This window comes from Lissotriton vulgaris, chromosome 1_1, assembly GCF_964263255.1.
Source record: "Lissotriton vulgaris chromosome 1_1, aLisVul1.2, whole genome shotgun sequence".
In the NCBI taxonomy this organism is placed as follows: Eukaryota; Metazoa; Chordata; class Amphibia; order Caudata; family Salamandridae; genus Lissotriton; species Lissotriton vulgaris.
Window position 1 is genome coordinate 1,663,593,399 of NC_141685.1, and position 27,470 is coordinate 1,663,620,868.

General features: G+C 47.4%; 1 protein-coding gene across 2 annotated transcripts in view; it reads left to right on the forward strand.

Annotated features, from left to right (window-relative positions):
* The window catches only part of STRIP2 (striatin interacting protein 2), a 184,855-nt gene that overhangs the window by 16,706 nt on the left and 140,679 nt on the right, over window positions 1-27,470 (forward strand). The gene's annotated exons all lie outside the window — the stretch shown is intronic.

Consider the following 27,470-nt stretch of genomic DNA (forward strand, 5'->3'; position numbering starts at 1 on the left):
ACCAGGGTCAGCGGACTCGATAATTCTCTCGCCTCGGTGCCCACTCTGATCAGCGATCACACTCGGCAACTCTGGGCATTAGCTTGCCTCATCTTCACTAACGGCCCCACCAGACCGCTGGGGATGCCTGGTCTCACCCTGGAGATACCCATTAAGGGACCATCTCTCAGGGAAGCCAGGAAGGGTTTCGCAGCGGTTGAAGCGCCTTGGGACCCTCCGGGTAAGTAGTGCGCTATATAAATGCCTATACATACATACATACATACATACTGGTCCTAAACATAGCTCATAAAACAGAGCTATGTACAAAGTAATGTGTCAACAAAATGAAATGCTGCAAAGATTCTGCAAATAATGCAAATGTGTGCTGCAAAATGTTCTAATCCAAGCTGCAATATTCTGGGGACTCTTAGTCATTCATTACATTTTTTTCTAAGACTGCCCAATCAAACGAAGCACCCTTTTTTGATGTTTTTTGTTTTACGGGGAAAACTGCAATGGAACAATAGGAAATTTGGGAGCAGTTCATGATCGTCTTACAAGGAAACTGGAGATTCTTCCAACCCCGTTTTTTGTCGAAACAAATAGTATAAAATAGTGCATTTAAAAATACTCTAGGCACACATCAATAACCAAAAAACGACTCAATTAATTTTAAACACCAGCTAGCAGGACTATTTGGAAGACCTGCTCACACTGCTTTGAGTAACCTCTTAAAAATAATTTGCTAATGCTGTGCACCCTTTTCCCCAGCTGCTTGTTACTGGACAGTTCACAGTTAAGTAGTTGTTTATCATTAATGTATTATGGCTTTGGTACGGTTTTACAGAGACGTTTTAAGGCATGGGCATGTGGACATATGCTTAGGGCCCAATCTTTCAAGGCCCCCCCTAGGAAAGTGCATTTTCTCTCTAACTCACGTCTGTAACTCGGCCTTCAATGTATAAATTAATATTGTTAGCTAATATAGGACTGACAATTCATAATTCAGTAATAAAATTCAAAGTTGTCCCAAACAGGGCCCCCCATAATGCTTCCTTGTCAATCCCCCCAAAATACTTAAGATAAAACTAAGTAGGTGCCATGTATTTTTTTTGGGGCGCTTAGTGGTCCAAACTTAAAGTGATTGAGCTGCGAAGTTTCTTTTAGGAGGTAATACAAGTTTAAGAACTCAAAAACAGTATGGTGGAAATGTAATAAGCTGCCTAGTAAGAGCGGTGGCTTCAGTAAGGTATACATCTGTGTTTTTTTACAATAGTAACAGTTAGAACGGTTAAAAGTATAATAAACACAAAAACGCAGGCCAGTCAGTCATATGTATTATGTGTTTCCGGTGCTTCAGGTTTAAAAACTCTGGTCCCAGTAACTAGGGTAGCAGACTGTTTACAGCTTAATGGCACTGTCTTTTGGGAATTATATCCCTGCCCTTTCTTTGTCTTAATTTCCTTGTAGTTGCAGTGACATAACCCCCCCCCCCCCCCCCCACCCCCGTGGCTCGTGTTGAACCCTTCATAGCATTTTTATCTCAAAAGGTATCCACACCAAATTTGCATCCTTTTTTAGGTCTCACTGAGCCAAAGCGCATGCGTTGCTCTGCAAGAGTATAGTAAGGGCTCTCAAAAATGCTCCCAAAGTCTGCAGGCAGATCGGGTACAGTGCATGTGCGCGCACCATTTGTCCTCCTGCAGCCTTTGGGGGCACTTTTGCAGCCGCTTTAATGTTCTCAGGGAGCCGCGTGGCCACTGAGAACATCAAAGCGGCCGCAAAAGTGATCACCATTTGCCATCCGAAGCCCTCACTTTACTGCTTTGCTTGTTTTTTTTTTTATTTGTGCACTTCGTGGGAGACCATTTGCTTTCTTGCTCCCTCGTTTGTATACCGATTCCCACTCATTTAACTGCTCTTCACTCTTGCTTTATGTACCGTTATCTTACACTGTCTACAACGTTTCTTCTCAAAATATTATTGCAGCTCAACAAATATATAAATCTTTTGGATACCCCTCTTAATTGCTCCTTCGCACCAGTCCTCTCTGTGTGGATGCATATATGAGGGACTTGGTGTATCTGCCATATGACTACGCTAAAGGGGAGCTGTTATTTTCGGACTCTGTTGCTGTACTGTAGTGCAGAATAGCCTTGCCCATCCCTTTTTACTATCCCGGTGCGTGGTGCTGCTGCGCACTTTGTCCCGTGCAGTAATTTCTGTCGCTTTCTTCTCATGGCTCTGGCAGTAACCTTTAACTATCAGTGTGCCAAGCATTCTTTTTTGCACCAAAATCGCCCCTTGTTGTGATGACCTTAACTCACTGTGCCAAAATAGCCTTCCTTTTAGGGAGCATTGATTTGCTTGTCCTTAGCAAAGTGAGCATGGCACAGATTATGTGGCTTTACAGCCGAGAACGAGCGGCACACATTCCTAAAAGTGGTAATATTGCCTGGGGAAGTTTGTCTTTTATACAAAATCAGGGGCGTAGCTTCTGTTGGTAAAGTGTCAAAGGGACCCAGAGATGTTGCGGGGCCATTCAACCGTGAATATCGCTGGCTTTTACAATTCAGACAGTGACTAAGGACGCTCGGCTCCTTCCTCGTTCTAGGGCCTATAATACATCGCTAAACTTTAAACATGCTCAAATAATCCTTAAAGCCGCTGCAGCTACTATCAGGCCATACATGGCAGTGCACATGGTCACAATCAGGACTCAGGAGCATAGGACTGTGCACCCCCCCCCATTTGAGGCCTCTATGACATACTAAATTAGATGGGGGCTGAATTATAATCGTGCCCCATCTCAACCAACCCCCAACTTCTCCTGTTCTTACTTGGACCATCCAATCTCCCCCCACCCCACCCCCTCCATCTCAACTCATTGCACCGGACTGCTCACTGCTGGCAACATAGTGGGTGCAGTGCTCCCTAAGAAGAACCTCAAGACCCCAAGTTTCCTTGAAGAGCAGCTTCGGTGTCGTAAATCCTGAAGGGCTCGTGTTCCAATGACAGTAGCTCTACTTCAGGAGCACCGTCAAAACCACACCGCCTCTCATCCTTCCAAGGCGGATAGTAGGAACACCGCTGTTTAAAGGAACATCTTTAATGAACACCAAATAAATATGTATAGTTATTGCTGATTTGACACACTTATTTTATTTTTGCAGTTCTATATAATGTGAACTCGGCCTAAGGGCATTGACGCGCTTTATATGAGCACACGTTACACTACACAAAGTGAGATTTGTTTTTTAGCTTTTTGCCCATCGGAAGATAAGGTGTTTTGTCAGAATCACAGGCTATCGAGTCGAACCCAGGACTCAGAGGCTCCACAGTTCTAAAGTTGGCAGCTCAGGCAGTAACGTCACAACCTCCCCAGGATACCTGGTGGCTAGTTTTTAGGTTTCGCTGGTGAGCGGAGCCGATTAGGCTCCGCCTCCAGAGAAATCTAATGAGTATAGTAAGCACTATGGAAGACGCCCCCCCGTCCGATTGGCTAGCTCCATAAACGGAGCCTAGCCATTGGACGAGGGGCCTGTCCGTCAATGCCGGACCAGACACGGGGGCGTTCCCGAGATTCTTTGGCTTTTGCCGACGTCACGCGACGCCGGGAACGCCCCCGTGTCTGGTCCGGCCGGGCCGTGCTTGCTGCTGTCCTGTGTTTTTCCCCGGCACGTTTCCCGCCTCCCTCCCGCCGTTCGCACGAGGCGGCAATTTTCAAGGCTGCAGGCGTTGGTAGATATCGCTTTAAACCTCCTGAAACTGGCGGCAGGGCAAAGCCGCTGCAAGCAAGGCAGTTGAAGTGTGAGGCAGGCCAGGGAACCATGGCTGGCATCTGCAGTGGGCGTACAGAGGGGCTGAGAGCACGTCGGAAACTTGTCACCCTACAGAAATAGCAAAGCAGGCAGGTTTGAGGAGGAGCACGCACGCATTTCCCAAAGAGGTTGCAGAGAGGTCTAAAGCAGCTAAGTGGCCCATAGGAGCCAACGACCGACACGGAGCAGGAGTGAAGCTGGATTATGACCTGGGGCCGGGCTCCGTCATGCCCGGCATCGCTGCATCTTTATTAGAGCACGCAGCCCCGCCGTCCGTGTCCTCTCCCGCCCCCCCCTCCACCCCTCCCCCGTGTCCTCGTAGGTGCTTGTTCTTCCTGTGTTTGTTGCTGGTAACCACAGCGTGGGAGTGGACAGATGTTCAAGAGGCATTGCAGAAATAGCAAAGCAGGCAGGTTTGAGGAGGAGCACGCACGCATTTCCCAAAGAGGTTGCAGAGAGGTCTAAAGCAGCTAAGTGGCCCATAGGAGCCAATGACCGACACGGAGCAGGAGTGAAGCTGGATTATGACCTGGGGCCGGGCTCCGTCATGCCCGGCATCGCTGCATCTTTATTAGAGCACGCAGCCCCGCCGCCCGTGTCCTCTCCCGCCCCCCCCCCCCCCCCTTCCCCCCCCCCTGTCCTCGTAGGTGCTTGTTCTTCCTGTGTTTGTTGCTGGTAACCACAGCGTGGGAGTGGACAGATGTTCAAGAGGCATTGCAGAAATAGCAAAGCAGGCAGGTTTGAGGAGGAGCACGCACGCATTTCCCAAAGAGGTTGCAGAGAGGTCTAAAGCAGCTAAGTGGCCCATAGGAGCCAACGACCGACACGGAGCAGGAGTGAAGCTGGATTATGACCTGGGGCCGGGCTCCGTCATGCCCGGCATCGCTGCATCTTTATTAGAGCACGCAGCCCCGCCGTCCGTGTCCTCTCCCGCCCCCCCCCCTCCACCCCCCCCCCGTGTCCTCGTAGGTGCTTGTTCTTCCTGTGTTTGTTGCTGGTAACCACAGCGTGGGAGTGGACAGATGTTCAAGAGGCATTGCAGAAATAGCAAAGCAGGCAGGTTTGAGGAGGAGCACGCACGCATTTCCCAAAGAGGTTGCAGAGAGGTCTAAAGCAGCTAAGTGGCCCATAGGAGCCAATGACCGACACGGAGCAGGAGTGAAGCTGGATTATGACCTGGGGCCGGGCTCCGTCATGCCCGGCATCGCTGCATCTTTATTAGAGCACGCAGCCCCGCCGCCCGTGTCCTCTCCCGCCCCCCCCCCCCCTCCACCCCCCCCCTGTCCTCGTAGGTGCTTGTTCTTCCTGTGTTTGTTGCTGGTAACCACAGCGTGGGAGTGGACAGATGTTCAAGAGGCATTGCAGAAATAGCAAAGCAGGCAGGTTTGAGGAGGAGCACGCACGCATTTCCCAAAGAGGTTGCAGAGAGGTCTAAAGCAGCTAAGTGGCCCATAGGAGCCAATGACCGACACGGAGCAGGAGTGAAGCTGGATTATGACCTGGGGCCGGGCTCCGTCATGCCCGGCATCGCTGCATCTTTATTAGAGCACGCAGCCCCGCCGTCTGTGTCCTCTCCCGCCCCCCTCCCCCCCGTGTCCTCGTAGGTGCTTGTTCTTCCTGTGTTTGTTGCTGGTAACCACAGCGTGGGAGTAGACAGATGTTCAAGAGGCATTGCAGAAATAGCAAAGCAGGCAGGTTTGAGGAGGAGCACGCACGCATTTCCCAAAGAGGTTGCAGAGAGGTCTAAAGCAGCTAAGTGGCCCATAGGAGCCAACGACCGACACGGAGCAGGAGTGAAGCTGGATTATGACCTGGGGCCGGGCTCCGTCATGCCCGGCATCGCTGCATCTTTATTAGAGCACGCAGCCCCGCCGCCCGTGTCCTCTCCCGCCCCCCCCCCCCCCCCCGTGTCCTCGTAGGTGCTTGTTCTTCCTGTGTTTGTTGCTGGTAACCACAGCGTGGGAGTGGACAGATGTTCAAGAGGCATTGCCAGCAATGCACGAGGCGGCAATTTTCAAGGCTGCAGGCGTTGGTAGATATCGCTTTAAACCTCCTGAAACTGGCGGCAGGGCAAAGCCGCTGCAAGAAAGGCAGTTGAAGTGTGAGGCAGGCCAGGGAACCATGGCTGGCATCTGCAGTGGGCGTACAGAGGGGCTGAGAGCACGTCGGAAACTTGTCACCCTACAGAAATAGCAAAGCAGGCAGGTTTGAGGAGGAGCACGCACGCATTTCCCAAAGAGGTTGCAGAGAGGTCTAAAGCAGCTAAGTGGCCCATAGGAGCCAACGACCGACACGGAGCAGGAGTGAAGCTGGATTATGACCTGGGGCCGGGCTCCGTCATGCCCGTCATCGCTGCATCTTTATTAGAGCACGCAGCCGTTTGTTCCCTATCCTAGTGTGTTTCTGTTTCGTCGTGATCGGAAGAGTTTAACTCGAGGCTTGAAGTTGTTCCCCGGGCTCTGGAACAGGCCAATATTAAATTTTTGAGACAAGGCGTCTTCTTCCCACTCAGAACGAGGGATTTTGGACTCGTCCAGTGCAAGAGGTTGCACTCGGGGACCATTAATTAGCACAGATGTTACAGGAAGCCATGTTGGAAGCCTCTTGGACGGCAAAGGTGAATGGAAGAGAGTGAGGAGGTGACTTAGACACTACCTCACCCAGGTGATACCGCCCTTCTCTCTCCAATGCCACACGGCCTCGCTTCTACTCCCCTATGCCTCGTGCAGACACTTTACCTCTCTCCGCACGCTTCTGGTATTCCACTTTCTGCCTCTCCAGTGCCATTTCCTCCTCCTCTGTCCCGTTTGTGTCTCAGTTTCCACCTCTCTTCACCTCTGCCCCTCGGGCCATCCCACCTTCCTCCCTCTCCTCCCCACATACTGTCCCCGGTCTCCACACCTCATATCCCACCCCAGACTACACCTTCCACCCCTCCTGTCCCTGTCACCCTTTCTTCTGCTCTCCCTTCTTCCCACTCACCCTCCCTCCTTTATACCACTCTCCCTCAGCCCGGCAGGACAGACTGCCAGCGCCGGAGGTGGCCGGCTCTAGGAGTCTCCCTCGTGCACTTCTTCCAGGCGCAGCGAGCCTCTCTGCTTCGAGAAGAGGACCGGCCGAGTTGGCATTTACAGCAGGTCGGAGGGAGCGCCCTGCCCCTCCCCCGGCCGTCCCCCCCCCCCCCCCCCGTGCGCCCACCCGTCAGGGAACTCCAGCTGCCGGGCAGTGTGCAGCGCGGTGCGGTGCAGAGGAGGTGCACAGCATGCAGCGACGGGCGCACAGCAGGCAAAGTCAAGACAAGTACTGGCTGCACGCGCTGCGGGCGGGCGGTGCGGGTGCCTGCGCCTGGGGGGTGGTGGGTAGCAGGCTGTATGGTCACCCCATATAGCCCCTGGCTCGTGCGATAGCCCCTCTCCTCCGGGGCCAGGCGGAGAAGAAGCCCCCTCCCTCTGGCATGGGGGAGGGGATGCTGCAGTCCCGCATGGTCCACTGTGCTCGGTGTAACCTTCACTGCTGCAGAGCGCTCCAATGCCCCTCTGGGGGCCGAGTACAAGGGGGTGCGGGGGCGCGAGGACGCAGGCACCGGGGCCGCACCGAAATGTCACATGCGTACCCTGATTTAAGAGGGTCAGGCTTCATTTTTGGTGACTGCATATTTTGTCTGCTCTGTCCTTATTTATTTCTAAGGCCCCACGTTATATAGTCCACAAATACGTTCAGTATCACAATTTGCCCCAAAATGTCCTTCAGAATTGCTTGAAAGGGGTGAGAGCTCGGGCATCACTGCACCCCGAAGAGATGAGCAGAAAAGCGACTTGCTCCGTCGCTTTCCTCCTCTCGCCGTCTCGTTGGGACAGATGTGGTGATATATATACTGAACGTGACATGTAATGGAGTAAAAGCAGCACCGCGTGACATCACGCGTGGCGAGGCTCATCCTGGCCGAGGAAGAGCTGGCATGGGGAATCAAAAGGGGTCAATCCCAGTTTCCTTTTCAAAGCCCAGTTGTCACGCACATAGCAAACCCGAGCTGGCCTGCCCCGTCCCCTGCACAGTCTCGGTTCTTCAGATGCAAAGGGTCCTTACCAATGCGCCCTAGGGATACAAAGTAGATTCTGATAACAGGGCTGTAAGTACAGGCAGGTCTGTCATTCTCTGTCTGTAAGATTTGAACTGACAGTGACTTTAGCCGCATTAGTCCAGTCTCACGTTAATTTTTTTTAAGGCACAGTTTTGTTTTCTTGTTGATCTGTGACACTTTGCCACAGGTCAACTGGTGCGCAGGGTCAACACTGTGATGGGTCAAGAATACCGGTCAAAGCGGTTTGTAGAAATATCAGCAATTTTTTTGCTCAGTGGGTTTTCCTTTTGAGCAAGTCCTTTGTAGAGTGTCTCGTTGAGGTTGGGGAGATGGCCATCTTATATCTCAAAGCCTAAATCTCTGTGGAGGTCTGCCATTCTTGCGATGCCTGGAGCTGTTCTTTCGAAGAGCGGAGCGCCTGCTGCTGTCCGATGGGCCCTCTTCTATTGTTTTTGCAAAGATTTCCAATACTGGTCAAGGTACTGTTTATTATGCCATACCCGGCCACTCGACTGATGCAGACTGTCTAACATTGGACATCACTAGTTAGGTGTGAGTAGAGACAACAAGCGCTGATACTTATTTACATCTTTTCAAGGACCATATGTCCTATAATGCAAAGGAAAACTGCATCTCTTGAGTGTATTTTGAATGTTCGAAGCCCAGGTGTTGTAGGGTGATTTGGGTATACCCCTAGATGTTTAAAAGTAGAGCACATGCTCTGCATAGGCTAATAAAAAGTAGTACCCCTTTCCCTAATGCGGTGCCTTGCAGTAAGCAGTGTATGACATTTAGAACAAAGTTTTAAATACAGTTTGCCAAACTTGCGCCTCTTGTTGGGCTAAGCGGTCGTGAAGCCAGCAGCATGATGTAACTGCAGGTAGCAGACAATGTACATTTGCGCTGCCCTTTGATAGAAAAAAAATGTGAACTGCAAAGTTGTCTAGTGGATAGGTCAGAAACCAGGCTGTCTTTTCCTCACATGTGGATTGCAGCATCTATTTGTCCCACAGTGTGTAGATCAAATTGAGGTTTTAGGGACCATCTACAATGTGCTCACCTTCCCCCTTATCCTTGATTGTAAATAGGTCACACCACCCAAAGCTTCCTGCATTTCCACACCCTTGTATTCTCTGTGTAATCACTGATTTTCCTGCAAGAAAATGGTGCCAGCCAAGGTATTCTTCCATTCTTTATGGATCGAGTTTCTGTGTCTTTGCCTATAAGTCTCATTCCTGTTCAGGTTTTGATGGAAAAGCAATTGTTGGCTAAGTATTTTTCAGTGCGTGGTACATGACAATAACTGGGTGGCTGGCCGTTGCTTTTTCCTCAGAAACCGTGGATTAGCAATGTATATGGTTACTTGCCTTTCCTCAGAGTGAAAGATTTTGTGTGTTTTTGTGTTAGTCCTAGATTTTTCTGTGAAGAGAGGTAGGGAGAACGTAGCAATACACTCTTAGTCCCCAAATATATTGTTCAAACAGCAAGAAGTGAGATGTGGGCTGCCCTGCCTCTGGGTGGGTGGGTGTGTGTGGGGCTCTGGGTGTGTGTGTGTGTGTGGGGCTCTGGGTGGGTGTGTGTGTGTGGGGCTCTGGGTGGGTGTGTGTGTGTGGGGCTCTGGGTGGGTGTGTGGGGCTCTAGGTGGGTGTGTGTGTGTGGAACTCTGGGTGTGTGTGTGTGTGGGGGGGGCTCTGGGTGTGTGTGTGTGTGGGGCTCTGTGTGTGTGTGTGTGTGTGTGGGGCTCTGGGTGTGTGTGTGTGTGTGGGGCTCTGGGTGTGTGTGTGTGGGGGGGCTCTGGGTGGGTGTGTGTGTGGGGAGGTGCTCTGGGTGTGTGTGTGTGTGTCTCTGGGTGTGTGTGTGTGTCTCTGGGTGTGTGTGTGTCTGTGTGTGTGTGTGGCTCTGTGTGTGTGTGTGTGGTAGTAATTGCTGTCTGCTGAGCTCGTCCGTAGGGTACAATAGGTCTCACATTGCGAGAGATTAAGCTAATGGCAATGTAAATGACAAAACCAACACATAAATACAAAGTGTCATTTACAATGCCAATAGCTCTAACTTTTCCAAAGGCGAAACCATTGCATTGTAAATGCTTGTTCCTTTATGTACACGTGGAATGCCAGTGCATTCTGTCTGCATTCTTTTTTTAAATAATGGCTTTTATTGTCCGGCAACATAAACAAGGACTACTGTAATTATAAAATGTAGGTATTTAATGGTGATGAGCGAGTTGTTTACCATTAACCAGCATGCGTCATGACGTAGGTCATGTGTGAACTCTACACAGCCGGGCTCCCCTTGATAGAATGTTGATTTCAACTTTGTTTAATTTTATTTGGGAGGCTGCGCACTTTTCTTTGATCACAGGGTGCCTCCAAAACGCTAATTGCTTTCCCCGTCAACTAGTGTTTTATACCCCAACTGGCCCGCCATCAGGGTCTCACAAGATCGCAGCAAATGGATAAACGGGTCAATACATGCATTTCTCTGTCATTTAAATAGTTCAAAGGGCCCGCTTTACACAACAACTAGATAACGGTCATGGTTGGTATGCTTTAGAAAGTGTCTAATTATTAAAGAGTCCAGATTAATTGTTAAATGGAATAACCTCTTTCTCCATTTGCACATCAAGCCCCAAAATTAGAGAACATTTAAACGGCGTGGTAACATGGAGAGAGGATGTGGCCTTACGGCCAGAGCGGTCGACTTTGAAGTTGGGTAAGCAGGTTTGAGCCTCGGCGTCGGTTCAGGATCCTGTGATTCTGTGCAAATCACTTAATCTCCCTGTGCATAGCAAAAATGAATGTGTCCTTGTGTGTCAAGTAACATAACTGGTGCTCATTTAAAGCGCTCCAATACCTTCGAGTCGAGTTTGCGTTATATACTTCTACAAGAAAACAAATAAGGCACGGATTACTTTCAGGTTTTTAGTTCAATTTAAAGTTGTAATATGAGCGCTCTCTCTTGACCATTGATCAAAATAATACGTTTACTATTGTTAACCGACATATTTGTAAAGATTCCAGTTTTGGTCGAACATTGTTCAATTATTTTAAAAATACAATAGACCCTTTAGAAAAATAGCTTTATTTGGTATTTTGTTATATTTGAGCCTCGACCAAAAAAGCAAGCATTCATTGCCTCCTGCCTTCATACCAAGTCACAGTCAAACTGAAAGCAAATTATTCCTGTCACCATTTCTGTTCCTCTGCGTATTTACTGTTTTTATAGAAAATGTGTGAAACGCATCTCTCAGCGAGTTCTCAAAGGAGAGTCGGGCTTCCTTATCGCTGGAATGTCTGATTACAGAATACCACTTTCCTGCGACGAGCCAACCGCGTGCTCAGGCCATACAGGGCAAAGCATCTCTCACCCACACATCTACCCATCCTCTTACCCACTCATCTAACCACCTTCTTACCCACTCATATCACCATCCTCTCATCCATTTATCCATCCTTTCACCCACTTACTCAACCATCCTCTCACTCATTCATTATTCTATCCACCCAACCATCCATCTTTCACCCACCCACACATGCATCCTTCTAGCCACCCATTCATCTTTCACCCACTCAGTGTTCATCCTTTCATCCATCCATCCATCCATCTTTTCACCCACTCATACACCATCCTCTCACAAATGTATCCATGATGTATGCACCCACTCATCCATATATCCTTTTATCAACCCATTTTTTCACCAGCTCATCCATCCATCCTTTTTCCCCTTTTCAACAACTAGCCCATCTTTTTTCTATTTTATTGCGTTAATGTTGCCTGTTTTTCTGCCAAATTGTAGACAGAAGAGGTACATATAGAGCCCCACCCCACTCTAGCTGCTAAAGTGGGGGGTTCACAATGTCAATGCAATAGATCTATGATCTGTGGCTCGGAAGCTGGGGTGTGGCATTTGTGGATGCTGCCCACCGGTTATTCGCAGCTGTCTCTCCCATCTCCTTGTAACCCTGCCCCTCCTTTCACCAGAGGTTCTCTGTTTCTAACCTGGTCACTTATTTCATCTCAGTCTTTCAGTCTATACTTGTGGCACTCCCCACCACCACTCTAGGCTGTCCCTGTGCTCTCCTAGTCACCCTGCCCCTTCCTTCACTAGAGTCTCTGCTTCTTACCGGTCTCCTCCATTCACTTCACCCCTTCAGTCTCTCTTAATTGCCCTCCCCATGGGCTGTCTCTCTGTTCCTCCTTTCACCAGAAGCTCTCGGCTTCTTATTGGACTCCTCTTCTAGTGGTACTGCCATCCTGTCCTACACGGGCTATCTCTGCCCTTGTCATTCTGTCCCTCCTTTCAGCAGAGGCTGTCCTTTTCTCAACCACTGTACACTACGTGGGAGACCCAATATACCCTTGGGGGCTTGGGCTATATAAATGATAAGGCAGGTATTGCCTTCAAGGGTTTTTTTGGTCAAAATATTTCACAAGATTTTTAAGAGATCAATCACAGGCCCAAATAATTTTTGCCCAAGCTAAGCAATAGCGAATCACTACACACATTTACAGTGACTATTTGATTTAGATAAGGAACTAGACGTTACACAAAACAAAACAAGAGAGCACAGAAACCGGTGAATATAAAAATTACTTTATATTTTATATTTTAAAGAGGGTACTAAAGTGTATATAAACAATGTGACAAGAAGTAAAACAATATACAATCAAAGACACCTTCACTATAACATTACGTAACACTTTTCTTCTTTGTTAAAATTGAGTACAAAAAATGATAGAAGAAAAACCTTGCGAACAGCGAAGAGCTTCATAGACTCAACCAACAACGATTTCCACAGAGTATGACATACTTGAATATGGTTGCTATCACCTGATATCAGGGGTCAACTTCAGTATATTTGTATAGTCCTGAAGACGGTCTCTGTATTGAAACGATAGAGACCGAAACGTCGACCTACGCTTTTTCTTCTATCACTTTCCACAACCACACACAAAACCACACACACACACACAACCCCACACACACAACCACACACTCACACACAACCACACACACAACCGCACACACCACCACAACCACACACACACAACAACCACACACAACAACCACACACACACACAACCAAACACACAACCACATGTACAACCCCCCACACACACACAACCACACACACAACCACATCGTCAGTGCAACCCTTCACCAGACAGAGACACCATCAGTCGTCAGTGCACGCTTTCAGTGGGCACAAACCCCACCAGCAGTCAGTGCACGCTTTCACCGGGCACAAACACCACCAGCCGTCAGTGCATGCTTTCACCAGGCACACACACCACCAGCCAGCCGTGCATGCTTTCACCAGGCACACACACACCACCAGCTGTCCATGCACGCTTTCACCAGGCAAACACACACCACCAGCCGTCCGTGCACGCTTTCACCAGGCACACACACACCACCAGCCGTCCGTGCACGCTTTCACCAGGCACACACACACACCACCAGCCGTCAGTGCACTCTTTCACCAGGCACACACACACCACCAGCCGTCAGTGCACGCTTTCACCAGGCACACACCACCAACCGGCGGTGCCTGCTTTCACCAGGCACACCACCACCAGCCATCAGTGCCCGCTTCCACCAGGCACACACACCACCAGCGGGCAGTGCAAACCTCCACCAGGCACACACACCACCAGCCATCAGCGCACAATTTCTACAGACACACACACCACCAGCCATCAGTGCACACATCAATTGTTAACACATCAACAATTAATTATTGTAGCAATCACAGTATGGCGCATTTTACTTTTAAACATATTCATCTAAAGCGCAGCATACCACTATTGCTAAAAAAAAAAAAAAAATTTTTGGCCTACAATTTATAGACTTTTTTTGCAATTGGTGTTGCAATATTTAGCAATGCCAATAGCTCAAACTTAATTAATGCGAGACCAATTGCATTGCAAATGCTTGTTTCCAACTTCCTGGGGATTCTAAAGGTACACAAGGTTTGTAGATTCCCCTGGAGGGAACTGAGAAAATAATCACCTTTTGCTTTTTGTGAGAAAAATGATGGAAAAGTGCTGTGCAAGAACACAAATGTGAGGTGTTGTTTTTATCAAAATTTCATCAAGAAATGGATTGCTGTGCTAGAATCACCATCTCCCCATCTTTGAGGAACAAGCAGAGTTGTATCAAAAAATACTTTTTGTCACAGTTTTAGCACTTTTCTAAAAAGATAGTACATTTTTCCTAATTTTTGTGGTTTCAGCCTACTGCAGTTTGTGGTGGAAACAATGGGTTATCCCAGAAAACTATACATTTTGGAAAAGTAGACCAAATTTTGTATTCAGCGATCAGTCATTTATTGAGATACATCAAGGTTGTTCTCAAATAAACAGTTGAACTAAAAAGAAATATGAAAATGGGTAGAGAAAGACAGCAATTTTTGACAATGTTCTCGTCTGTAACTTCTTTTCATTATGGCCGATTTACAATAGCTATATACTGTTCAGTGGCGGCTGGTGGATTTTATATATGGTAGGACGGAAACTGTAGGCAGAATGAAAACGTGTGAACCACCCAAACTCATAAGAGTTATGCAGGGGCAGGCTCTTAGTACAGAATATGATCAACTATGTTTTTATCTGACAATAAACCTAGATCGGTAGCTGGGTATTATGGTGCACACTGGCCCACATTTTACACGTGTCAAGTAGTGCAATCTGCTTGCAGGTCAAAATGATCAGTTAAGAAGATATAATTATGGTGGGCGGATGCTTCTTGGTGAGGAAATTCCACTAAAAATTCCTCAAAGGAGACAAATGTCAATATAAAACACACTAATCCTAAAGCACTCCACAATCCCCTTAATGCTGTAATTACCGGTAGTTGAGCAATTTAAAATTGATTAATTAACATATATTGCTTCTCGTAAATCAGAATTTGCAGTTCTTGGTGTACAGGTTCTTGCACAGCACTAACCAACAAGTGTTTTGTTTCTTGACAATTCTTTTCCAATTGCTTTTGACAGGACTATTATACATTTAAATAAAAAAAACTATTTCAAGACGTGCCGCACCAGATTCAGGGGTTGATGATACTTAACCCCTCATGGTTTGAATTCACATAGGAGATGGCGGTGCATTTATATGAGGAGTTTTAGCTCGTCAAGTTTACTCGACAAGAAGCCCCACGGCAACCTCAACAAATATCTCCATTACATAGTAAAGAAATATTTCCCCTAAACAGATTAACGTTTCAGCTACTTTAACGCGCTTAAAAACGTTGAGTCAGTACAAAAGAAAACAAACCGCATTTATCGGACTAGAGTGCTCTGCTTACGTATCGTTGCCTGGCACACACATCCAAGACCCAGCCGATACTGATGATTTAATTGCTATTTTTTGCATGCACAATTACATCTGTAAGGCATACTCCAGCCTTCCCTCTATCATGCAAAGCAGGCGCCTGCCTAATACTGGCACGTGCTTTAATTTTCCTGCGTCATCCCATAGCAGTACAAATCAATGCAAATGAGCAGCGGAGCATGACACCGGTACAGGTAAATAAGGAAGAGATTGTAGCAAGTTGTGGGAGCAGACTTTGCGTCTGCGTTGTGAAATAAGAAGAGGAAAATTATATTTAATTATCTTATTCGTATCAATAAAAAGAGAAATGGAAGGCATTCATTCAAAGCATACTTCTCAAAATAGGCGGCATTACCTGGCAGGCTATCGTCAATGAGGGGATCATTTTAGTCATTTACAAAGAACAGGTCAGCGTGGCGCACTTTGGATAAAGCAAATTGCTTCTAATAATGGAGTATTTTCGGGAGGCTTTGAAGGAAAGCAGACTAGCAACAGGAGGTTCTGCCAAGGTGAAAGAATATCGCGAGAAAAACATTCAGCCATGGAAGAATCACAATAATAAAACTATAAAAGTCAAACTTAACTTACCTTCTCGCCTTCAAGTCCCGACTCCCGCGGCGCCGTCCTCCTATTTGAATTCCCATGGTGCTCGACTCGTCGTCACGCAGGAAGGCTGCAGGCAGCCTCCCTCCCCTCCCCTCCACCACAGCACAGCGCTGTGATTGGTGCAGCCGGCTGCCCCAACCACGTCATTTTCTCTGTATGCTGCAGCATACAGAGAACAGGGAGAGTGGGAGGTGTTACTCGAGGGCAGGGGGAGCGGCTTGCCTACTGTTGTTAATACTGTCTGTTTGGCAGCCTCTCAGGCTGCCCAAACAGACAGTATTAACAACAGTTGGAAATCAACTCTCCCTGCCCTTGAGTAAAGCCGCCCACTCTCCCAAACAGGAACTTCTGCTTTCTCGCCGTGCGAGAAGGCAGAAACAAATGGTAGTTATTCTACTATTTGTTTCTGCCTTCTCGAACGGCGAGAAAGCAGTGGGCGGCGCCCAAACGCTCCCATGGAGGATCCGCCACTGATACTGTTACATCTGGCAGACCCTTCTGGTTGCTGGTTAAAATAGGGTTTTTGGTTCTCCAAAAACATGTGAATCCCAGAACCAATAACTAAACTGCACCTTACAATGATTTTTCATTACGTACCCACTTTAAAGCAATTCATGTGGTAAAATATAAAGAATGAAAAATGGGTATTAAGTAAACCTGTGTATTTCTGAAATGTACATAAGGTACTGATTTTAGGAAGAGTGGTTATTTGTACATCTTTTAATTTGTGGTTACCCATAGTATTGTGGAACTCAGAGAGCATTTAGCAAAATGTTGTTTGTCATTAGGAAGCCACAAATGGAGAGAAATCCAATTGGTGGTAATACATTTTCTATTATTTTGTGTTTCCACTCATCTCCCAATAAAAATGGTATCCCACTTGTGGCTGGGCCTTGCGCTTTGAACAACAAGCATTGGCATAGCCAATAGGTCTCGCCTTTGGGACCTTATAAGTGTTTAGCCATACAGCACATTATCCTAGGTGCTTGCCACTAAGGATTGAAGAACTATACAATTGCTACACACTGGGACGTGCAGATTGATTCATGAATACATCCTTGCCTCATGAAACATTTATGGGAGGGTCAGGTCTGATAGACCGAGGTGGGCGAGAAAGGTGGGACAGTGAGAGGGATTGAGTTAAGGAAGACCAAAAGGTGAAAGGAGGCTGCAGTGGCGAACAGAGGGGCATACTACACTTGTAATGGGGAGAGGAGGGGTGCACAACCTTCTGTCACTAAAACAGTTTAGCCTTAGGCCTAATAAATCTCCAAGATACACAAGTCTAGGGGGCACTCGCCACACTCTGCAGGTAGCCCATTGTCATGCCCCCCCAAATAGGACAGGAGCCAGGAGTAGGCTTCAACACATCTTTATTCATGGCTATCCTACTCTTAACTAACCTCCCCTTTTTCCTTTTCCTGCTCCTCCCTTTCCTGCTCCTCCCACCAGTCTATCCTCATACACTAGACTGCTACACATGACATGACACCTCCCCCTTTCTTAACAAAATAATCGTCTTCAACTTGTTCGTAGTTTCTTGACTGTCCCCATACAGGTCTGCGGGAGTCCGCAGGGGTCCTAGACACATTGCCGTTCCAGGCTTGGGATGTCAGTCAGCTTCTCAGGCGCTAGCAAGGTATAGTCTATTGAGGCACTGTTTTATTCAAGCTGCTGTCAGCTGCCTCGACAAGGGTATCCTTGACTGCGGGAGTGTGCCTTTGAAAGTACGGAGTATGAAAGTACGGAGTATTGTGTGTGGTCTTCTGGTTCTCTGATTCGTTGCGGGCTTCAGTAGTCTTCCGGGTTATCCACCCATTTACAGATTCTGATGCGAATGTGGCTGCTTTGTGTGAGACGACAGTTGGTGACTCAGCTCGATAGCGGCAATCTGTCTTTCTTGGTAGTTCTCGTTCAACTGACGCTCGATCTCCTTCAGGAGTGGACGATGTTCTGGTTCTCTTCCGAGCATCTGTACGAGATCTTGCTCCCTTCTGTCTCTTTGAGTCGGGGGCAGTACTGTCCTCTTGTTTCGAGCCGTGCATACCAGTCAGCAGGGCACTGTCTGACGTGGGTGACCCTATTTGGTCTCGGGACTCATTTGTAATACCAGTCAGCAAAGCACTGTCTGACATGGGTGACCCAGTTTGGTCTCGGGACTCATTTGTTGGCCCTGTGTCCTCTTGTTCCGAGTTGTGCATATCAATCAGCAGGGCGCAGTCTGCTGGAGATGTTTTGTTGTGTCTTTCCGGCAATCTTGACAGGAGTATCGCTTCTTGTGATGTGGCTGTCGATGGTTCCGCTAGATGTCGGCTGTCCGTATTCTTTTGTAATTCTTGCTTGAGTGACAATTGATCTCTTACATGTGTGTCCGTTATTTTGGTTTTCTTCCGAGCGCCTGCATGCACTTCTATTTCTTGTTGTCTTATTCGGTCAGGGGCAACACTGTCCTCCTGTCCATGGACTGGCATATCCGACAACATAGGTGCACGTTTCCCTTCTGACTGATGATGACGACCTCTCTTTCCCAACGTGTTGGCCCTTCTGGGTGAGGTGACTGGGTGGTCTTTCCCCGCCCAGCGGGTACAGTCGCCTGCATCCGTGCTTCTTCTGTGCCCCTTTTGCGTAAGCCTTGCTGTCCCTTTTAGTGGTGACGGTATATTCTTCACGTCATGATGTTCCTGGGGCTGACATGGTATGTTGTTTTGCGGGGAGTTCAGTCATTGCGGGTTGTTGGCCTGAGGTGCGCTGCTTTGGACAGGGAAGACGGTCTTTGCTTCCACTGTGTTTTCAGGTGGTGGACACTGTGACTGTTGTCGGTACCAGGATTCCGTTGATCTAGGTGATCGTCCAGACATGCTTTCTGAATTGCTCGATGACGCACTCCTGGAGTCGATGCTATCAAGGAGACACTCTTCTGGGTGCATCTCTTGAAGTGACGATGACACACTCTTGGAGTCGATGCTGTCGAGGAGACACTCCTTTGGGTGCATCTCTTGAAATGTCTTTTGTGTTGTTGTTGTGACGGGGTTGTTTGCTAGCCACGTATTTACTTCCTTGGTTTGGTCTTGGAACATTCGACTCTGCTCTGTTTTCTCCTGATCACAGATGGCTTGAGCATATGCATCTTGAGTTGTTCGAGTGTGTGTGCATATCGGTTTCTGGAGATGGCGTGGCTTGTCCCCTCGCCTGTGTTTGGTCCTTTCCTCATAGCCGTTGAGTTGACTGTTGTCGGTCTCCTCTGTGTGGTCTGTGTCTCTGCATGATGGTTCTCCAGAGTAGTATGTTAGTTTCTGGATATAACGTTTGGTCCTTTCCTCATAGCCGTTGAGTTGACTGTTGTCGGTCTCCTCTGTGTGGTCTGTGTCTCTGCATGATGGTTCTCCAGAGTAGTATGTTAGTTTCTGGATATAACGTGACTTGTCCCCTCGCCGGTGTTTGATATTTTCGTCATGACCGTTGAGTAGATTGTCTTCGGCCTCCTCTGTGTGGTCTGTGTCACTGCTTGATATGTCTCCGGAGTAGTGTGTTGAGTGACTTCTCGACGTTATGTCAATCTGGTTGATACAATTCCTGGTTGTCCCAGTCTTTCGTACATCCTTATCCATTGTCCTTTGTGTTGGTGACTCAGGGAGTTCCTTGTCACTTTGTCTCTCATGGTATCTTCTTTCTGGTCCGCTGTCACTTCGTCTTTCATGATATCTTACCTCTCTAGTCCGCTTCCGCCCTCCCTCTCTCGGGTTTTGTTTGTCTCCTGGGCTTTCCTCGCGGACATGGGGGATGTCTCCTTTCTTCTCTTTTTGTTTCCTGCTTCCCTGTCACTTTGTCTCTCATGGTATCTGGCCTGTAGTCTGCTTTCGCCCTCCCTCTCTCGGGTTTTGTTTGTCTCCTGGAGTTTCCTTGCGGACATGGGGAATGTCTCCTTTCTTCTCTTTTTGTTTCCTGCGTCCTGGTGGAATTCCTTGGATGCTTCCCTCGCTGTGACCCGCTCTCCAACTTCGGCTCTCCTGATCTCTTTTAGCGAGAACCGCCCTTGAATGATCTTGCGCTTGGTGTCAGGCTTTGAACAGCCTTCAATCACCCGCAGTCGGATTGCATCTTCATTTTTGAAAGTGTCGAAGTGGCAACATTTCACTAGACGTTGCAGCCGGGTAATGAAGCTTGGTAAGGATTCTAATGGTTCCTGCCGTGCTGCGTTGAAAGCAATGCGTTCATGATCCACGTCTTCCTTTGTGTAGAAATGAGCGAGCAGCGTCTCTCTGAGTCCCCTATATGTCTCTGTATCCTTTGCTGAGAATGTTTTGATTAGGCGTCGGCCTTCGTGACCCACCAGTTGAAGCAATAGTAGTCGACGTCTGCTATCCCTCCGCTCACCGGTTGTTGCGAGGAATTCGTCCAGCGACTCCAGCCACCTTGACCATTCGGGGCCTAAACAGTGGTCGCTGGTTTGTGCCACTGGAGGAAGTACTCCGATGCAGGGGTTGGGTTTGTGCGTGTCTTTCCTCACTGGCATGATGGTGGAATGCTCAAGCTTCAGTTGGAAGGATTTGGTTTCTTGAGATCAGCTTGGTCGGCACTCGCCCGTTGGCTGTATGCTTCTTTGTTCGCAATTGTTGCGTTTGATTATTTGTATTTGCTTGTGCTTGTTATGTTCAGAGTTTGCCTTTGCTCATGTTTGTTGCGTTTAAGGCTTGCATTTGCTTGGGTTTGTTGCTTCATTTGCTTGAGTTTGTTGCTTCACACTTTGCCTTGGCTCGTGCTTGTTGTGTTTCGGGATCCGCATTTGCTTGTGTTCGTTGTATTTTATTGTTGCTTTAGCTCGTGCTTGTATGCTTACTTTGTCTCTTGCATTTGCATGTGCTTATTATGTTTCCTATTGTTGCTTTTGCTCGTGCTTGTTTGCTTATTTTGTCTCTTGCATTTGCATGTGCTTATTATGTTTGCTATGGCAGTGTTTATTTATTCTCAGCGCCAATGCTTGTTTCTGATGTCTGTTGAATGCTTATTTCTGCGTGCCTAACTTAAAAATGGCCGCTTAGGCATTTGAACAGGGGTGTCTTCATAGGCTGCCTGACTTAAAGATGGCCGCCGACACTGAAGTCTCAGTTCAAACGAGACTTCCTTTTCATTCATTCCGGTCAATGCTGATTCATCCAGGACTCACCGACCGCTGATCGCAGAGGCAGCAATTCTTCTCCGGGTCTCTTCACCCTCACAGCACTGCAGCATCCAGGTGAGGTCGGGGTGTGCTCCCACCTCACTTTCCTCGGTCACGCGCTCACTCAGCGACTGCATGCCAAGTCTCACTCATCGGGGGTGAGCTCCCGATTTGGGTTCCAAACAGTGCTCGGCTTCAGGCGGCTCCAGCGCTCAACAGCGCTTGCTGGTCGGGCTTCACACGATCAGCCGATCATGGAGTTGGCTCACTTGCCAGGACTCCAAGTCAAGTTCATGGGGCAGCATTCAGGCTCGACGTGTGGCGCGTTTCGTTTTTCGCGCTTCTTGCACTCGGCGCTGCCACAGGCTGCAGGCTCTCAGGTCTCGGGCCGTTCACGGACGGCAGGGGTTTGGGGCAGATGTGGGTTTCAGCATAATCCCACCCTCGTCGCCATTGTCATGCCCTCCCAAATAGGACAGGAGCCAGGAGTAGGCTTCAACACATCTTTATTCATGGCTATCCTACTCTTAACTAACCTCCCCTTTTTCCTTTTCCTGCTCCTCCCTTTCCTGCTCCTCCCACCAGTCTATCCTCATACACTAGACTGCTACACATGACATGACACCTCCCCCTTTCTTAACAAAATAATCGTCTTCAACTTGTTCGTAGTTTCTTGACTGTCCCCATACAGGTCTGCGGGAGTCAGAAAGCTAGGAGAGGCAAGTGGGAGAAGTTTATGAAGGAGACAGGCAGGTGGTTGAGCCAGAAGAGAGAGAGGACATCACAGTGAAAGCGATGTGTGGAAGAGCAGAAAAGAAAAAAGTAATGTGCATACTCTGGGGTGAGGGGTGGTGTTGGCGTAAGCCATGGGGAGATTAGGTTAAGTGGAAGCTCTGAAGGCAGTGTAGTAATAAGAAGTGTATGGTCTGGAGCTGCCAGGAGTGTCCCGACTGACAGCGAGGCAAAGGGCAAGAAATTTTGCAAGGTATGATTAGGAAAGATAAAAATGTGTCCAGTTCACAGTTTTAATATTTATTTCACAGTACGCAGTTTGGATTTGAGTCAACTTGAACAGCACTTATCTGAAGTCCTGCGCAGTCATCTTTGGGTGGATTGTTTGCAGTGATGTTATCATTATGCTTTTTAGTAGCATTAAAATTTGAAAAAAATCCAACTTCTTTTTGGTCACAGAGTGTTTGCACTCACATGTAACCAAAATACCAACCATCATTACCCTGGTGCACAATGGTGTATTTCTATTGAAACATCAGATTTGTTTTGTTTAAGTAATAGGTGTAATCGCTCAAAGACCTCACTAATGAAAGAAATCTAACCAAAGGATCCGTCTTTTCGGCTTCCTGGGAAGTAAGAATTTAAATCCTGCTTGACTGAGTCTTCAGGCTCGTCAACATGGGTAAAAGTTCAGCCTGTTGCTGCCATTGGCACTGAGAGGCATGGCTGCTTGAGTCTGCCGTATCAGCCGCCTCTTCAGAACCGCACATGTTTTGGCAAGGAGCCCCTCGGTGGCAGAGGTGTTGACTCGCAGGCTGTATCTCGCATTCCTTATCAAACAGTCCCCACTGAAAGCCAAATACACGTTGAGTAAAGACATAAGAATATAGTAGAAAAAGTGGAAAAAATTCATGCCACTTTTACAAAATCCATTGCTCCTGTAAACAGCAATGTAGACAATAAAGCCTTCCAAACGCGCAATTCCTTACTCACCACGTTCACTGTGCCAGATAAACAGGATCTACTGAACATTATTAATGGAATACATTCAGGTTCCCCCAGTGATGTGTGCCCACAGGAAAAATGTAAGGTAGTGATGAAAACACTCTAATTGATCAAATAAGTCACATGATCACTCTATCCTTCCAGGAATGCCACGTCCCAGAAGCTTGGAAAACTGCTCAAGTGATGCCTTTAAAAAAGAAACCGAACATTCCCATCTCCCATCTCCCCACTCCGAAACTTAAGACCTATTTCACTCCTGCCATTCTGTGCCAAAATAATAGAAAAGATAGCAAACAAACAACTAATGGAATATCTGGAGAAAGAAACCCTTCTTCACCCCTCCCAATCGGGATTTAGACCAGGCCATTCTACTGAATCAGCAGTCCTATACTCAACTGAATGTATCCGTGGGATGGTGGACGAAGGCGAGACGGCAGCGTTGGTCCTATTGGACCTTAGTGCAGCATTTGACACCGTGCTGCACTCAACGCTGTTGTCTCGTCTCTCGGACATGGGAGTAAAAGGCCCAGCACTTGCCTGGCATCAATCCTTCCTAACCAATAGATCGTTCCAACTGCACTGCCCACCCTTTAGATCATCACCTCGCAGAGTGAGCCATGGGGTTCCACAGGGCTCTAGTCTGAGCCCTACATTATTTAACATCTATATGGAAACCCTGGCACACATTGTAGAGGATTTTGGGGTGGGCATTGTCAGCTATGCTGAGGACACACAGCTAATGTTCAAGCTAACTCCGGATAGTAGAGAACATGCCACCAACTTTTCAAACTGTATGTCGGCAGTAGCCACCTGGATGGATAAAAACAGTCTCCGTTTAAACGGAGACAATTCCGAAGTACTGGTGGTGGGGAAAGAAATCTCCGTATGGTCTCATACATGGTGGCCCAGTGAACTAGGAAAGCTGCCCAGCCCCGTTGAGATGGTTAAAAACCTAGGTGTCATGCTGGATTCAGATCTCTCCGGCAGGACCCAAGTTAATAAAATAACAGGAAAATGCTTTGGCATATTAAAAATCCTCCGAAAGATACTTGACCTTCTTCCTATCGATGCTAGAAAAACAATAGTCCATGCCTTGATAACACCTCATCTGGACTATGGCAATGCCCTCTTGATAGGTCTCAGCCAGAAGGGCCTTCACCAGCTTCAATGTGTACAAAACACAGCTGCCCGACTGGTGCTCGGTCTATCAAAAAGAACATCTACCAAAGCAGCTTTATCAAAACTTCATTGGCTCCCTATTAAGGATAGAATTAGATTTAAGACCCTCTGCTATGCCCACCGTAAAGCACACAACAAGGGACCCAACTACCTGAAAAGCCTTATTACCATTCATCGTCCGATTAGAGACTTAAGATCATCAGGCTCGATGTTATTCAAGCTCCCCCGAATTACAAGAGCTAAAATGGGAGGCAAATCATTCCGTTATCTGGCCACAAAATATTGGAATGCCCTCCCTCTTCACCTTCGGATGGAACCTTCCGAAATAAGATTCAGAGCAAAATTAAAAACTCATTTGTTCCCTAGTCAGTAAATTGTTAGATGAGCGTCATGACTTTATTCCACTGGACTTGATTTGTTTAGCAGTTAGCGCGGGGACACACAGTTTTGTGCAGCCAGGCGCTTTACAAACGTTTTATTATTATTATTTTTATTGCATAAAAGTTTAGGAAATCTATTAAAGCGTCCGCGGAAACTCTAAATATAAACAGTTGGTCCCAGAATCACGTAGCAAGAAACGCAACTCAAATTGTGCGTATCATTTTACTGCGTGGTAACAAACTCACACCGTGCAGGTTGAACTGTGCTGATAAACTCACAAAGCCTCTGGGACTTCAACCCCCTCTTATTTTACACACTTGTAAATGCCAGGCCTCGAAATGCATAGTATTACCAAAGCACAACTGAAACTTTACTACAAATCACGGCAAGCAGAGAAGTTAAGGAGAATGCAGCATTTAGGCAACCTTTCAAGTTGAATGTTTTAGAAATGCATTGACACCTTGCTTCTAAAAGACTACCAAGTAGCCGCCATCCAAACTGGAATGGTGTGCAACGTCCCAACAGTTCAATGGGAGTCTGCCCTGCCCTGGCAGAATAAAGAGAATTGTTGCCTGACCGGTATCAGCGGTAGGAGATGCAAATGTGGCTTTAATGCGGTTGCACGTATGGGTGAAGTTTGAAGAGCAATCTGGGATGTTTGTACCTGTGTTAAAAAATGTATAAGATTTTTTTTTTTTTAGCTGGATTTTTTTTTAATTAAAAAGTTTACCAAAAGACTATACTAACACTGTTTTTTTTGTAGACCCACTGTTTAAACCTCCATGCTAACATTAATTTGTGAAGTACGTGCAGTGATATTTTCAACAGAAAGGGCACATATTTTTAGTGACTTGTTGTTTTGGCATTGAAAAAGGCATAGACACAGCGATAAATAGGATTTGCGCTAATTCACAAATTTGTAAAGTACGTGCAGTGATATTTTCAACAGAAAGGGCGCATGTTTTTAGTGAGGGAGGGGGCTATGGTTAGTAGACAACTAATTGTGCAGTCCAGGCAGCAAATTGTACTTTTCAAGTTTGTATACCGATGTGAACTGTTATGCTGAGCACCTGTACTAACTGCACTGTTGTACACCATTGAGCACTTGTACTGACTGCATAGTGTACTGGGACCACTATGCACCCACACTGGTTGTAGAGAGATACCCCATCCGCTATCCTAGAGTGACGTGCATCTGTTCCCTCTGTGTACTATTGCGCACATGTGCAGGTTGTTGGTGACGCATGTGTTAACGTGTGGCTGCCGAGTTCTGTTCAGTGCATGCTGTACATTATGTTGGGACTTGACTCCTAATACACCCAAGGATGAGCGCAGTCTTGCACTGCTTCTCCCCTGTGATGTGGCACATTACCGGATGGAAGCTACCTGCTGTAACGCAGTGCCCTACCAGAGCCACAAGGTGTGTTTGCACTGTGCACGCTATACATAAAGCTCTGTTGAACGCGCAGGCACTTCACCGCCAATCTCAGAACTCCTGTGTTATACAACCGGCGGGTAACCGGCGCATGCCCATTTACAATGTAGATTGGGTATAAAGTGGGAATGGTGGCGGCTGCGCGTCGTCCAGCAGGAGAAAGATCAGGAAATTGGTTCTAGAGAAAAAAGACAAGCAGTTAAAAAGGGAATAAATAAGGAAAATGTAAACAGCTGTTTTTAAGCACTCGTGCCTGTGGTAGCTTGCCTCTAGCAGAAGCGGGAGCAGCGGCGCACAGATCATCTGTTTCCAATTAGCATGTGCGCCGCTGCTCGCTCCCGCAAGGTGGATGCCAGCACAAGCATGAGTGTTTAAAAAGAGCGGACCAATTTCTAAAGGTCATCTGCTAGACAGCGCATGCGCGCTGCCTAGGCGAAACCTAAAAAAGGCCCCAAAATACTACCTGGAGACATCATATTTCGCACAGCAAAATAAACACTCTATTTACAATGTGGGTAGCTGCAGATCTGGGGTTTACGTCAGACACCATACCAAGAGGTCAGGACTGCGGCTCTCCATCACCCAGGCAGAGCAACTCACAGGCTTTTCAAGATCGCAGGCTTCTTCCCGTCCTTAGTGAGATCAACATCAAAGTGGTTTCCTGGTCCTGGCACACTACTCTTCTATCAGAGGGTACTGCAGAGGTTAAAGTGAAGTCAAAGTGAATGGCAAGTGCTGGCTCTGTAGAACCAGTTTTTAATGGAATCAGAAGGACTGACCTGAAGACTCAGACAATTAAAAACCTTGTCACTTTCCAAAAGTAGAACCCCCAACTAGGCAGTAAGGGGCTCTCATCTAGACATTTTTCCTAGTATTCTATACTCAAAGAAAGGGGTAGCAGCAGATGGTCTAAGGACTGGGGCATAATGTTGTCCTCATTTCCACCTTCCTTTGTTGTTGCCATCCTGGCTACTGTGATACAGTACAGGTCAAAACATGATCTCCTGGTGAATCTGGGTACCTTCGTGGGTACGGCAGCCCAACAGGCTCTTCTCCACGGACCAGCAGGTGATCCTCAGAAATGCAAACATTTTAGGTTGCAGAAGCATGACTCTATCAAGGGGCACTGAGGTGGTCCACTAAATCTTTTAAGGAGAACACCGAGCCTGATAATGGCATAGCTCGAATACCCACAGAGCAGTAACGGCATCCTTCTAGACACAGACAAGTCTGGTTGCTCCTGCAATTAGGAAAGCAAAACAACTGCCATTCCAGTGCTATTTTCCCAACAGATTATATCTCACAGGAATTGTTTGTCGTCATCAATAAATCTTCTAATTCAGCGGTTGCAACTCTTGATATTCCAGCATTCTAAAGTTAATGATAGTCTTGTCACCTTCTTTCTCTACCTGCCCCCAAGTAAGATTAAAAAAAGAGTTTGCAATTGGTATATCTGCGCCTCTTGTTTGATCTCCCTGCCGTGATTTCGAGCTCCTGGGTCTCTTTTGCCAACTTGGTGGCAGGAATACGTGTTGTATGCAGGACACTGAAAGCCTGATATCACGACTGCATGCTCTTCCTTGAAAGAGGGGTGCTAAATCAAATAGTACATTCCTGTCCACAGCCATACAAGAGGGACTATTTGCATAATTCGAGGTTTTGAATATTTCCGTCTATATGACGCCAAGGCTGTGAAAGCTTCTACTGAGAAAAGAATCTGCCATAGGAGCATCTTTTACCTTAATTTAGAGGCTT